Source organism: Trematomus bernacchii, unplaced genomic scaffold (assembly GCF_902827165.1).
Source record: "Trematomus bernacchii unplaced genomic scaffold, fTreBer1.1, whole genome shotgun sequence".
In the NCBI taxonomy this organism is placed as follows: domain Eukaryota; kingdom Metazoa; phylum Chordata; class Actinopteri; order Perciformes; family Nototheniidae; genus Trematomus; species Trematomus bernacchii.
Genome location: NW_022988070.1, coordinates 1 through 11,866, shown reverse-complemented (window position 1 = coordinate 11,866; position 11,866 = coordinate 1). Strand labels below are relative to the sequence as shown.

General features: G+C 45.9%; 1 long non-coding RNA gene across 1 annotated transcript; it reads right to left on the bottom strand.

Moving 5' to 3' along the window:
• Positions 1-10,027: 10,027 nt before the first annotated feature.
• LOC117474842 lies at positions 10,028-11,773 on the bottom strand. The gene is made up of 3 exons (XR_004555118.1): positions 11,547-11,773; positions 10,296-10,348; positions 10,028-10,133 (listed from the first exon to the last, which is right to left on the bottom strand). It is a non-coding gene; the product is annotated as an uncharacterized LOC117474842 (long non-coding RNA).
• Between the last annotated feature and the right edge of the window lie 93 nt (positions 11,774-11,866).

Genomic DNA, 11,866 nt, shown 5'->3' with positions numbered 1-11,866 from the left:
CACACACACACACACACACACACACACACACACACACACACACACACAGTGTCCCTCTCCCTGCTGTGTGGGCTGCCCTGCCCCCCATATTGAACCATGGCATGTGACAGGGGCTGAAATTGATGATTTAATTGCACCAAAGATGTCTGTTATTATGGGATGGCAGAAGCTTTAAGTGTTCAGGCAGCAAAGGTCGAGCTGCAGACCCCGATGAAGAAGATAATGAAACATCCCTCCTCTTCCTCATTAAGCTGAGAGGAACCAGAGGCTGACGGTTCCTCCAGAAGAAGAACAGGGACTCTCTTTACTGAGGATCTGAAGGGGCTGCTCATTCCAGTCTCTGGGTCTGGAGTCAGGCAGACCGACAGACCGTGTGTGTGTGTGTGTGTGTGTGTGTGTGTGTGTGTGTGTGTGTGTGTGTGTGTGTGTGTGTGTGTGTGTGTGTGTGTGTGTGTGTGTGTGTGTGTGTGTGTGTGTGTGTGTGTGTGTGTGTGTGTGTGTGTGTGTGTGTGTGTGTGCATGATGAATGGGTCTATCAGAGCAAGAGGAACCAGAGTGGGGGGGCAGTTATTTCCTGGAGATCCTGACACACACCAAGACGTTCCTGTTCTGTTCAGTCTGAGACCCTGAGACCCTGCTCTGAGACCCTGATCTGAGACCCTGAGACTCTGAGACCCTGATCTGAGACCCTGAGACTCTGAGACCCTGATCTGAGACCCTGAGACCCTGAGACCCTGATCTGAGACCCTGATCTGAGACCCTGATCTTAGTTTCCGCTCTTTGTGGTCTGTTATGGTCTGGTATGGTCTGTTATGGTCTGGTATGGTCTGGTGTGGTCTGGTGTGGTCTGGTATGGTCTGGTATGGTCTGTTATGGTCTGTTATGGTCTGGTATGGTCTGGTGTGGTCTGGTATAGTCTGTTATGGTCTGGTATGGTCTGTTATGGTCTGTTATGGTCTGGTATGGTCTGGTGTGGTCTGGTGTGGTCTGGTGTGGTCTGGTATGGTCTGGTATGGTCGTTTATGGTCTGTTATGGTCTGGGTATGGTCTGGTGTGGTCTGGTATAGTCTGTTATGGTCTGGTATGGTCTGTTATGGTCTGTTATGGTCTGGTATGGTCTGGTGTGGTCTGGTGTGGTCTGGTGTGGTCTGGTATGGTCTGGTATGGTCGGTTATGGTCTGTTATGGTCTGGTATGGTCTGGTGTGGTCTGGTATGGTCTGGTATGGTCGGTTATGGTCTGTTATGGTCTGGTATGGTCTGTTATGGTCTGGTGTGGTCTGGTATGGTCTGGTATGGTCTGTTATGGTCTGGTATGGTCTGGTGTGGTCTGGTATGGTCTGGTATGGTCTGGTATGGTCTGGTATGGTCTGTTGTGGTAGTTCTGATGGTTGTGATGCTTCCACAGTTCCCAGGTGAGTGAGGGTATCGCTGCAGGCAGGAGTCAGTCTGAGATGGAAACACCTCCCTGATTGGGCGCCATGGAGCCAGAGAAGCATGAAGTGACAGATGCTCCTCTTTCGTTGAATGTGTATATCATGTTCTCGATGTCTATAAACACCTAGTCCCTGAAGAGGTTATTATAAATTAATGTTTGTGTGACTGTCAGCCTTCACGTCTCATGAGTCCTCTAATAGAGGATAAGAATAGATGTCATTATATATTATTATATCTCCTTCACTCTCACATTTCATGTTAATAATAAAGCAGCCATTAAAACACAGTCCAGACGTAAGAGAGCCTCACAGCCGTCTCTGTATCACCTTCCAGGGAATTAGCCTCAGGCGAACGGCTTAACCAGATTATCTGCCAACCAAGTTAACAAAAGAGCGCTAATTGTTTAATGAAGATATTGAATATTTAGCCATATTGTGCTCCATGAGCTAAGACTTAATAACTGTCATCCTTTACAAACCTACCGGGGTCACATGATGCTCCTTTAATGAGGACACACACACACTGCCGGTCAGAGATTAGTACTGGATCAGATCTGGAACTACCATCCATAGATCCATGTTATTACAGATACACAGTTCATGCTCTCATGGTAGCTCCAGCAGTGATTGGCAAGAGATGTGTTCGAGACACTTTTTAGCTATGTCAGACTTGAGAGACATTATGAAAAAGCTCTTTATTGTGTATCACAGTTATCACAAAGTGCAGACTGGTTGAAGACCTGGAGATATTGTTATTTATATCCTTAAGCATTCCTAAAGGAACATGGTTCAGAGAGGTTTATAAAGTGAAACACATGAAACTGTTCTCAGTTCTCTCCGGAGACGACCTTGACTCTCAAACCCTCGGCTGAGACAAACCCAGAAAACAGGAGCACTTTGTGGTTTTCTGGAAACATGATGAAACTTCCTGGAATCTGCTGCAATGTTGATCTGTCAATCATCCTGCCAGTGTGCACCGGAGGGCACTGAGGTGTGCACGTGTTGTCCATTGAAACACACTGAGAAACTCAATGCTGAGACATGTAAAGAAATACTATAACATCCCTGTCAGTAATCTACGTCAGCATGGACAATTCTCACAAAACTCAGAGTTCTGCACGGAGAAATATAACCTGTTAAAAGCAACCATTGAATAAACTAATAAGAAGAAATGCATCGTCAACACAGTAATAAAGGAAACACTTCTAAGCCCTTAAACGCAGATATGATAATCCTGCTGATCCTCTGCTCTTTAGGAGCCAATGTACTCTGCTCTTTATACACATGTCCACACTTACCTAATGTTTTCAGATATACAGAAGGAAAGCATTTTTACACAAGTCGCCATGTTGGATCAAACGGCCAACGACTCAAAGCATTCGTCCATTAGGCGTTGGTACCAAGTTTCCCGCCCATCCGGTGACCGGTGTCCCGCCCATCAGGTGACCGGTGTCCCGCCCGCCCATCAGGTGACCGGTGTCCCGCCCATCAGGTGACCGGTGTCCCGCCCATCAGGTGACCGGTGTCCCGCCCATCAGGTGACAGGTGTCCCGCCCATCAGGTGACCGGTGTCCCGCCCATCAGGTGACCGGTGTCCCGCCCATTAGGTGACCGGTGTCCCGCCCGCCCATCAGGTGACCGGTGTCCCGCCCATCAGGTGACTGGTGTCCCGCCCGCCCGGTGACCGGTGTCCCGCCCATCCGGTGACCGGTGTCTCGCCCATCAGGTGACCGGTGTCCCGCCCGCCCTTCAGGTGACCGGTGTCCCGCCCATCAGGTGACCGGTGTCCCACCCATCAGGTGACCGGTGTCTCGCCCATCAGGTGACCGGTGTCTCGCCCATCAGGTGACCGATGTCTCGCCCATCAGGTGACCGGTGTCCCGCCCGCCCATCAGGTGACCGGTGTCCCGCCCATCAGGTGACCGGTGTCCCGCCCATCAGGTGACAGGTGTCCCGCCCATCAGGTGACAGGTGTCCCGCCCTTCAGGTGACAGGTGTCCCGCCCATCAGGTGACCGGTGTCCCGCCCATCAGGTGACAGGTGTCCTCGCCCATCAGGTGACAGGTGTCCCGCCCATCAGGTGACAGGTGTCCCGCCCATCAGGTGACTTAAAGCTCATAAAACACTCTGGTTTCTGGACCCTCAGAGAAGCACCTGAATGCAGCATTAAAACTAAACTCCACTGCATTCGTGTGGCAGTACTCAGAAAACTAGAGAAACGTATCTCATCATAACGTCAGAGGACAATCCTTCTTACCTTTCGTGAGGACATGCCATCCTCACTTATATAATATATATCTGAGCACGAGGACACACAGTCGCACAGAAAGAGATGTGTGTGAGGAAACCAATCAGAAAGTCACAGGGACACTTTAATGAGAGGCAGTCTGTAGGACGTTCAGCTGCTAAATCCCGCCTCTCAAACTCAAGGGTTTCTTAATTGCAGGTCAGTGTGAGAGTCAGCTGCCATAAGCCTTAATTAAGTCTGCGCTGAAAAGAAGCCCGAAACACCGTCTGCTGTCTTCAACCTGAGAGGGGGGGACGCACTGGAGAAGAAGAAGAAGAAGTGAAGAAGAAGAAGAAGAAGAGTGTTTGGGCTCAGTTACTGGACTTAACGTTAAGTTCTGCTGGGTTACGGTACGTTAAAAATTATGTGGGGGTACTTAATGTGAAATGATGTTACGGTACACTACGCCACGTTACTTTATGTTATGGTGCCTTACGTTATGCTGTATTATGCTACAATAATATACGTTACTCAACAATATACTTTTAGTTACTGCACGTTATGTTATGGTACGTAACGGAATATCACGTTACAGTGTGTTACTTTATGCTACTGTTCATTACGTTATGTTACGGTACCTTACGCCAGTTATGTTACGGTACCTTACGTTATGCTATATTACGCTACAATAATTCACGTTATGTTAGGCAGTGTTGGGCTAGTTACTTCCAAAATGTAATACAGTACATATTACTAATTACTGTCTTTTTTAAGTAATAAGTTACATTACAATATTACTGTCTCTGAAATGTAATGAGTTACACTACTTTTATATTATTTTTGAGTTACTTCACCAAAATAACCGCAAAAGAATGGCTAGGTATTTTAAATGCTAAAATGTAGTTTAGTGCAGCTCATTATACATCCAGTGAAGGGCACAGCTATAGGCCATTAAGGCTACTAACAACTTTTATTACACAGCTTAGTTGAATACTCGATTCTGATTGTAAATTCTTAACATGTGACACGTTGTTAATACAGTAGTACACAGGGCCCTCCCTCCCTACAGGCGATCACGCAGACTGCGGAGGGGGCCTCAACTGAGCCGCAAATGTGGCGCACCTATGCGTTTATGCGGCGCAATTAGTGTGGCGCGGCACCCCTGCTCGCGAAACAGAGGGCCTCATCATCTAACTTTAGCCCTGGTAGTACAGACCACTGTCAAGAACTATAATGAAGGTTGCTAAGGAGGATCAAGAAAGAGAAAGGAAAAGAGGTTAAAAGACGCTGGACGTCAGATAAATCACCAGAAGAAGGCAGAGAGGAAGTAAACACTAACAGGAACACGGGCTCTGTAGTTTGTTTAGTATATGGCCGTGTAGCGGGATAATGTGCAGCGAGGCGGTCCTTATGGGGAAAAGAGCACCCGACAGGCTGATCAGGGAACCCGACGTGAAGCGGAGGGATCTTGATGAGCCTGAAGGGTAAACACCAGGCTTACTAATCTACCCGCACAATTTTTCTCTGGTGTCGGAATGTCTCGCGATGTTAGTGAATTCTTAAAAAACAAACACCATTTAATTTCGGCTTAAAATGTGTTGTAACTGCGTTACTGAGAATTGTAACGGGTAGTATATTACCCACATGTCATTAGTAATGCGTTACATTACTTCGTTACAGCAAAAAGTAATACATTACTGTAACTCCGTTACTTTTGTAACGCGTTACACCCAACACTGATGTTAGGGTACCTTACGTTATGTTACGGTACGTTGCGGAATATCACGTTAGAGTACGTTACTTTATGTTACGGTTCATTACGTTATGTTACGGTATGTTGCGGAATATCACGTTACAGTACGTTACTTTATGTTACGGTTCATTACGTTATGTTACGGTCCGTTGCGGAATATCACGTTACAGTACGTTACTTTATGCTACGGTTCATTACGTTATGTTACGGTCCGTTGCGGAATATCACGTTACAGTACGTTACTTTATGCTACGGTTCATTACGTTATTTTATGTTACTTTACGGAATATCACGTTATAGTACGTTACTTTATGTTACGGTTCATTACGTTATGTTACGGTCCGTTGCGGAATATCACGTTGCAGTACGTTACTTTATGCTACGGTTCATTACGTTATGTTACGTTACGTTATGTCACAGTACGTTACTTTATGTAACTTAATGCTGATTGGCTGCAGGGTGTCCTTCACTTCCTAATAATGCCTAGTTCACTGTTTGCTCTAGCTGTGTCTTAAATAAGTAACCATGGCAACAGGAATGCAGTCAAAGCACATGACTGAAGACAACACACACACACACACCTAACTTCAGGTGTGTCTTTTAGTCTCCATGAGAAGCACCTTTTAGAAAGCAGCTCCACATGAAGCCAACAATCGGACTGTGAGCAGACACACACACACACACACACACACACACACACACACACACACACACACACACACACACTGTGAGGGGGGCTGTGATCCAGCATCAGCACATCTCATCCCCCCCTCACTCTGCCCACTCATCACACCAGCTCTGATTCACAAACCAGTTCAGCTGAATGAGCAAGTCACAAGTACTTACCGTCAGAACACACACACACACACACACACACACACACACACACACACACACACACACACACACACACACACACTGAGAAGGCGGGCCTTTGGTGATGTCAGTACTTACAGACTGAGAGTAATCAGCAAAGCTGGAGGGAAAGTCCTCCTCATGATGTAGACTCTCACACACACACACACACACACACACACACACACACACACACACACACACACACACACACACACACACATTAAAACATCTCAAACAGGACAGCAGGCGTAATGCAGCAAAGTTCTGTTTTATTGGACATATAAAGGGATAACTCTAAGCATGATGAGACTGTAATCAGAGTTCACTGGTGGAGATGCACATGTTCTAGAGAACAGCTGGAAAATACTTGAGAACATCAGAACCATTTCGACCTCAGAGCCATTTAACCATGTTCTCACGTAATACGGAAACAGACGATAAAGAGGGTCGGTGTTGATGCAGTCTTCAGTGTTTTCTGGATTCTGTTTCACGTGGAGTTTCAGGACCCTTCTGGGAAATAAGACAAAACGTAACAACACAATAAACATAACGCAGCTTATCTTGAAGATTTTAAGATCCTAAAAAACTGAGTCCATTCCCTTTAAATCCAGTATCATTTAAACGTGTTCGTTTTCAAAATTTTAAATTCAATATATTAAATGTGCAGACAGTGTATTAGAGGATTTATTCCCAGCTCCTCCAGTGAGAGAAGTCCAGACGATTATTAATAAAAAGCTAAATATTAATAAATATGTCTCGTCCTTACGGATGTTTGTTACTAATCTGCTAAATGAGTAATCAACCAAACAACAGCTGCAGAGCACACACACACACACACACACACACACACACACACACACACACACACACACACACACACACACACACACACACACACCAGTGGCGAACCGTCAGGGCCTTCAAGGTAATACCCTGGAACACTCAGATAAAACAAACAAAAAATCGATTTAATTATATATATAAAATGTAATAAAATGAATAAATTAGAATGTTATTGATCTGTAATATCACAGTGTTACGTTGATTTGTTTCTCCTTCTCGGACCATGCACTACGCATTTCAGTGGTTTTGTGTTAGAAAAGAAAGCAACCAATCAGATATCTTTCTGGGTCTCTGGGTAGAATATCCTTCAACAAGGTATTCGATATTGTAGTAATGTGTTTTTATTACATGTACAGCACTTTGGCTCGACCAAAAATCGCTTTTAAATGTGCTTTATAAATAAAACTTGATTTGATTTGATTTGATTTGATATCCTTGATAGAAGGCCCTGGCCGTTGCACTGACTGAGAGCGTACCTTTGGATTGACAGTTTGATCAACCAATCATATATTGATTTGTAGCCAATGGGCGTGTTCTTTCAGAGTTCCCCTCGGTTCCAGGGTCCTCTAGAACAGTGGTTCTCAACTGGTCAGGCCTCGGGACCCACTTTTTACTTGGTCAATACATCGTGACCCAACTTTTGGGTCGCGACCCACCAGTTGAGAACCACTGCTCTAGAAGGCCCGCTAGTTCACTGGCTCGAGACAGAGGATCTAGATGAATGCTACGAAGCAGTTCATGCCGTTTTATTGTTTTTAATGTTGAAAGGGCAACAGGTGAAGATGAAGGTGTTGTGAGTGAGTACCCTTTTCAAGACGACAATTCAGTGAAAAGACGAACATTATAACGGCGGGGGGGCACGGCGTGGCGGCGGGGGGTGTGTGTGTGTCTACAGAAGGTTCAGTTGTGATAGACACGGTTCGCCACTGACACACACACACACACACACACACTGCAACATTATATACACATATATATAATAATAGAGCTAAGGATTTCAAAGTAACGTTTTCATTCTTCACTGAAATTTAACACCAAATGTAAAATAGGTCTTGAAGGAGGAAGTGTGTGTGTGTGTGTGTGTGTGTGTGTGTGTGTGTGTGTGTGTGTGTGTGTGTGTGTGTGTGTGTGTGTGTGTGTGTGTGTGTGTGTGTTTGCTCCGAGGCCTCACCTCACATTAAAGCTTCACTTCACAATTTAAGTAAAAGATATATATTTATTTAGATTTACAGCCACACTATACATTACACATTATATATCATATATTATATAAGGCACATTTACAGGGAAATGACAGAGCTGTTAGTACAGAGCAGCACACACACACACACACACACACACACACACACACACACACACACACACACACACACACACGCCAGCAGCTCATCATATAATATACTTTATAATATTCACATGTGATTATATCAACATTATATCATTATATCAGCAGCAGCTCGTGTTACAAAATATTTAATTATACGATCAGAAGACATTGTCAGCAGCTACACACACACACACACACACACACACACACACACACACACACACACACACACACACACACACACACACACACACACACACACACACACACACACACACACACACACATACTGTATACACTGACAGGCATTAATAGAACATATAACGTGTTAATGTTTAATGTTTTACACTCCATGTGTTCATAAAGAGTTGACGTTACATGATGTCAGTTTTTATAATGATACACCCTGCTGTCAGAGTAAACATTTGTTGTGTGTGTGTGTAATTATTCAGTTATGCTGTATTCTCCTCCTACACACATTTCAGCATTAGCTCTGTTGGCGAGTGATGACGAGTCTTTGTTTACAACAACGTGTAACGCTGCTGAGTCTCTAAGTGTGTGAACAGGAGTGAACTGTTAACTGATCCTGATCTCTGTGTTTACGTGTGTTTACGTGTGTTTACGTGTGTTTACGTGTGTTTACGTGTGTTTACGTGTGTTTACGTGTGTTTCCATGCAGTCAGCTGAGGATCAGGAGAGACTCAGATAACTGTAACATTATGAGGATTTAAAAAAAGAGGAGAAAGAATAAGTGCAGCTGAATGAGAGGAGGGTCCACTCTAACTATAACAGATCTATTATAGATCTGTTATGGATCTATACCACGGCACCCTTCAGCCGGTCCTCAGACTGGATCTCCTTCACAGCTTCAGTCCTGATTAAAACAGAGAGTTCATCCCCAAACGCTTGAATCTCGTTAAACAGTCCTTCCTGTTTGTGACTTTAAGGATATTTGGGATTCATAAAATGTTCTACAATATTCTGCTCGTGTGTTTCTAGAGTGCGTCACCATCGTCTGCTGATGAAGAGTTTAAAGGTTAGTGAGTAACAGTCAGTGGAGATCAGTCAGAGTGATGCAGTGACAGGAAGTCTGGATCTCTTCCTGTCCGTGGATTAAAGTCTCTGAGGGTCCTGAGGGTCCAGGTCTACCTCCTACACCTGTTGCATGCTCCTCCATGTTAGTGCCTCATGCACACAGTCACATGACCAGTCACATGACCAGTCTGTCAGACGACGCCCACAACACGACACAGAGACACATCCATCGGAGACAGAGACAAAGTGGACCTGGAGCTGGATCAGAACAGGAAGTGAAACGTCTCTGTAGGGGGCGGGGCTTCTCCTGACCGTCCTCTCCGTGGGGGGGGGGGGGGGGGGGGGGGCAGGTGAGGGGGGGTGGGGGTGTTGCTGGTGAAGAGAGGACTCTCCTCGACTACGCGTATTCTTAAGCAATAACAACGTGATCCGTATTATCCACCCAAGAATACCCGTCACCGAAGAGAGTCTTTCAGCAGCAGAGCCAGAGAGAGAACTCACACACACACACACACACACACACACACACACACACACACACACACACACACACACACACTCTCACACACACACACACACACACACACACACACACACACACACACACACACACTCACACTCACACACTCATCGATTGGAGGTCCATCAATGCTCCTCTGCAGGAGATTCATTGACGGCGTTTCAATCCCAGCAGCAGCAGCGTTGTGGAGGAGAAACAAGAAAAGGGGGTGAAGCCGGGGTTAGATCATCATCTGATAACTCTGAGGGGGGGAGGGGGCATCTACTGATAACTCTGAGGGGGGGAGGGGGCATCTTACCTGCACACACCTCCACCTGGAGGAGGTCCTGACATGTGGATCCCTCAGGAAATCTGGGGGAGAAACAGGGTGAGAAACAGGGTGAGGGAGGTCAGCCCAAACAGTGTGCCCCCCCTCCTCTTCTAATTAAAGTGTGTAAAATGGAGACCCCCTGCATCACATGTGCAGGAGATCAAAAATACTTTACAGGTGAGCAAAAGCCACTTTTCTATGCTCTGTTTTTATCTCATCTCTGGCCTTGAATGAACATTTTCAAATTCTGTTTCAAACTGAAACCATGGTCTCAGCTCTGAGAACATTCAGCTGTTTGTTTCTGAGCTCTGAGAAAGGGCATTGATTAGAATCAGACATTAATAATGGATGACAGATGAAGAAAATGGATTCGTTTTATTCTAATTGAAGCAGCGCTCTGAATACAAAGAGAGGCTAACATCTGAAATCTGTCCATCGATTGGTCCGATCAATATTCTCTGCACTCTGATTGGCTAACAGCAGCTATGACACCTGATCACTTTAACATGAACAGGAAACAGATCTAAATGTTTAACAGGAAGTGAATCTGCAAACACTCGTTATTCTGCAGAGAGAAGAATCAACAGCCCTGGGGCGGGGGGGGGGGGTTACAGGGAGGAGTAAACACAGCCTGGACACATGAAGCAATGAGAGTTTCACACACACACACACACACACACACACACACACACACACACACACACACACACACACACACACACACACACACACACACACACACACACACACACACATACACACACAGAGACCGTCGGCTAGCCTGGCCCAACCCTGGCCATCTGTAGAGAGAAAAGAACCTGAGGGCTTCAGATAGATTTCATCACACACACACACACACACACACACACACACACACACACACACACACACACACACACACTCAGCGCCACAGGTTGTTGGCAGTGAAGAAGGGATGGAGTGAAACGCCTTTCTAGTTTTTATTTAAACTTTTTCCTGTTTCTTGTTTCACGTCCCTCTTCTTTTCTCTGATTTTCTTCCCTTTTTAACTTCTCTGAATATGGAGGTAGTGGACAGGGCTAATGGATGGGGGGGGGGCAATGGATGGGGGGGGGGGGGTAATGGATGGATGGGGGGGTAATGGATGGGGGGGTTAAGGACACACTTAGATGAATTCACAACAACGATCACGATAAGGGAGAAATGAAAACAGAGGAAGTTACACCGAAATGAACCAACAGGTCTGCAGCCTCCTCTTACCCTCCTCTTCCTCCTCTTCCTCCTCTTCCTCCTCTTCCTCCTCTAACCCAGGGTGTGCCTCTCCTCTAACTCCGTCCTCCCGGTGCTGAGGGTGAGTCTCGGGGAGATCTGGTCTCCTCCCTCCAGGAAGATCTCCCCGAGGAGGAGCTGATGCTGCCGAACAAAAGATCTCCTTTACTCCTCTTCCTCTCCTCCTCTCCTCCTCTCTCCTCCTCTCTCCTCCTCTCCTCTCGCCTCCTCTCTCCTCCTCTCCTCTCGCAGCGTAGAAGGAGAAGCAGTGTTTGCTCTGCGGCGAAAGAATTAAGTGAACCGGCGTGGAT